This window comes from Labrus mixtus, unplaced genomic scaffold (assembly GCF_963584025.1).
Source record: "Labrus mixtus unplaced genomic scaffold, fLabMix1.1 SCAFFOLD_205, whole genome shotgun sequence".
NCBI classification, from domain to species: Eukaryota; Metazoa; Chordata; class Actinopteri; order Labriformes; family Labridae; genus Labrus; species Labrus mixtus.
This window is the reverse complement of record NW_026870344.1, coordinates 12,501-15,000: the sequence shown is the minus strand read 5'-3', so window position 1 is coordinate 15,000 and position 2,500 is coordinate 12,501. Positions and strand designations below refer to the sequence as shown.

The 2,500-nt window shown below is 43.8% G+C and overlaps 6 non-coding genes and 4 pseudogenes across 6 annotated transcripts in view; all 10 read right to left on the bottom strand.

Annotated features, from left to right (window-relative positions):
• Positions 1-42: 42 nt before the first annotated feature.
• Positions 43-151, bottom strand: LOC132970439 (5S ribosomal RNA; annotated as a pseudogene).
• Positions 152-270: 119 nt separating this feature from the next.
• Positions 271-389, bottom strand: LOC132970455 (5S ribosomal RNA). The gene has a single exon (XR_009672210.1). It is a non-coding gene; the product is annotated as a 5S ribosomal RNA (ribosomal RNA).
• A 352-nt stretch (positions 390-741) lies between these two features.
• LOC132970452 (5S ribosomal RNA) lies at positions 742-860 on the bottom strand. Its single transcript, XR_009672207.1, has one exon. It is a non-coding gene; the product is annotated as a 5S ribosomal RNA (ribosomal RNA).
• A 120-nt stretch (positions 861-980) lies between these two features.
• LOC132970457 (5S ribosomal RNA) lies at positions 981-1,099 on the bottom strand. The gene has a single exon (XR_009672212.1). It is a non-coding gene; the product is annotated as a 5S ribosomal RNA (ribosomal RNA).
• Positions 1,100-1,218: 119 nt separating this feature from the next.
• LOC132970446 (5S ribosomal RNA) lies at positions 1,219-1,337 on the bottom strand. The gene has a single exon (XR_009672201.1). It is a non-coding gene; the product is annotated as a 5S ribosomal RNA (ribosomal RNA).
• Positions 1,338-1,460: 123 nt separating this feature from the next.
• Positions 1,461-1,569, bottom strand: LOC132970435 (5S ribosomal RNA; annotated as a pseudogene).
• A 121-nt stretch (positions 1,570-1,690) lies between these two features.
• LOC132970430 (5S ribosomal RNA) lies at positions 1,691-1,799 on the bottom strand (annotated as a pseudogene).
• Positions 1,800-1,921: 122 nt separating this feature from the next.
• LOC132970487 (5S ribosomal RNA) lies at positions 1,922-2,041 on the bottom strand (annotated as a pseudogene).
• Positions 2,042-2,162: 121 nt separating this feature from the next.
• LOC132970474 (5S ribosomal RNA) lies at positions 2,163-2,281 on the bottom strand. Its single transcript, XR_009672229.1, has one exon. It is a non-coding gene; the product is annotated as a 5S ribosomal RNA (ribosomal RNA).
• Positions 2,282-2,399: 118 nt separating this feature from the next.
• The window catches only part of LOC132970461 (5S ribosomal RNA), a 119-nt gene continuing 18 nt past the window's right edge, over positions 2,400-2,500 (bottom strand). The window contains exon 1 of the ribosomal RNA XR_009672216.1: positions 2,400-2,500. This exon is cut by the window's right edge and continues 18 nt beyond it. This is a non-coding gene — a ribosomal RNA (5S ribosomal RNA).

Below are 2,500 nucleotides of genomic sequence, written 5' to 3'. Positions count from 1 at the left end.
TCTCTATATGATAAAAAAAACATATGATCAAAAAAATGAAAAAGCTTACAGCACCTGGTATTCCTAGGCGGTCTCCCATTCAAGTATTAACCAGGCCCCACCCTGCTTTGCTTCTGAGATCGGGCGTGTTCAGGGTGGTATGGACGTAAGGCATTATTGTGTGCAGAAAGGGGCCTTTTAAAGATATCATGCCCTTGATTCTGGCTGAATTTTTGGACATGTGAATATGTCTCTATATGATAAAAAAAAACATGATCAAAAAAATGAAAAAGCTTACAGCACCTGGTATTCCCAGGCGGTCTCCCATCCAAGTACTAACCAGGCCCGACCCTGCTTAGCTTCTGAGATCGAACGAGATCGGGCGTGTTCAGGGTGGTATGGCCGTAAGCCATTATTGTCTGCAGACAGGGGCCTTTTAAAGATGTCATGCCCTTGATTCTGGCTGAATTTTTGGACATGTGAATATGTCTCTCTATGATAAAAAAAAAACATATGATCAAAAAAATAAAAAAAGCTTACAGCGTCTGGTATTCCCAGGCGGTCTCCCATCCAAGTACTAACCAGGCCCGACGCTGCTTAGCTTCCAAGATCGGACAAGTTCAGGGTGGTATGTCCTTAAGCCATTATTGTGTGCAGAAAGGGGCCTTTTAAAGATGTCATGCCCTTGATTCTGGCTGAATTTTTGGACATGTGAATATGTCTCTATATGATAAAAAAAACATATGATCAAAAAAATGAAAAAGCTTACAGCACCTGGTATTCCCAGGCGGTCTCCCATCCAAGTACTAACCAGGCCCGACCCTGCATAGCTTCCGAGATCGGACGAGATCGGGCGTGTTCAGGGTGGTATGGCCGTAAGCCATTATTGTGTGCAGAAAGGGGCCTTTTAAAGATGTCATGCCCTTGATTCTGGCTGAATTTTTGGACATGTGAATATGTCTCTATATGATAAAAAAAACATATGATCAAAAAAATGAAAAAGCTTACAGCACCTGGTATTCCCAGGCGGTCTCCCATCTAAGTACTAACCAGGCCCGACCCTGCATAGCTTCCGAGATCGGACGAGATCGGGCGTGTTCAGGGTGGTATGGCCGTAAGCCATTATTGTGTGCAGAAAGGGGCCTTTTAAAGATGTCATGCCCTTGATTCTGGCTGAATTTTTGGACATGTGAATATGTCTCTATATGATAAAAAAAAACATGATCAAAAAAATGAAAAAGCTTACAGCACCTGGTATTCCCAGGCGGTCTCCCATCCAAGTACTAACCAGGCCCGACCCTGCTTAGCTTCTGAGATCGAATGAGATCGGGCGTGTTCAGGGTGGTATGGCCGTAAGCCATTATTGTCTGCAGACAGGGGCCTTTTAAAGATGTCATGCCCTTGATTCTGGCTGAATTTTTGGACATGTGAATATGTCTCTCTATGATAAAAAAAAAACATATGATCAAAAAAATAAAAAAAGCATACAGCGTCTGGTATTCCCAGGCGGTCTCCCATCCAAGTACTAACCAGGCCCGACCCTGCTTAGCTTCCAAGATCGGACGAGTTCAGGGTGGTTTGGCCGTAAGCCATTATTGTGTGCAGAAAGGGGCCTTTTAAGATGTCATGCCCTTGATTCTGGCTGAATTTTTGGACATGTGAATATGTCTCTATATGATCAAAAAAAAACATATGATCAAAAAAATGAAAACGCTTACAGCACCTGGTATTCCAAGGTGGTCTCCCATCCAAGTACTAACCAGGCCCGACCCTGCTTAGCTTCCGAGATCGGACGAGTTCAGGGTGGTATGTCCTTAAGCCATTATTGTATGCAGAAAGGGGCCTTTTAAAGATGTCATGCCCTTGATTCTGGCTGAATTTTTGGACATGTGAATATGTCTCTATATGATAAAAAAAAAACACATGATCAAAAAAATGAAACAGCTTACAGCATCTGGTATTCCACAGGCGGTCTCCCATCCAAGTACTAACCAGGCACCACCCTGCTTAGCTTCCGAGATCGGACAAGATCGGGCGTGTTCAGGGTGGTATGGCCGTAAGCCATTATTGTGTGCAGACAGGGGCCTTTTAAAGATGTCATGCACTTGATTCTGGCTGAATTTTTGGACATGTGAATATGTCTCTCTATGATAAAAAAAACATATGATCAAAAAAATAAGAAAAGCTTACAGCATCTGGTATTCCCAGGCGGTCTCCCATTCAAGTACTAACCAGGCCCGACCCTGCTTAGCTTCCGAGATGGGACGAGATCGGGCGTGTTCAGGGTGGTATGGCCGTAAGCCATTATTGTGTGCAGACAGGGGCCTTTTAAATATGTCATGCCCTTGATTCTGGCTGAATTTTTGGACATGTGAATATGTCTCTATATGATAAAAAAAACATGATCAAAAAAATGAAAAAGCTTACAGCACCTGGTATTCCCAGGCGGTCTCCCATCCAAGTACTAACCAGGCCCAACCCTGCTTAGCTTCTGAGATCGAACGAGATCGGGCGTGTTGAG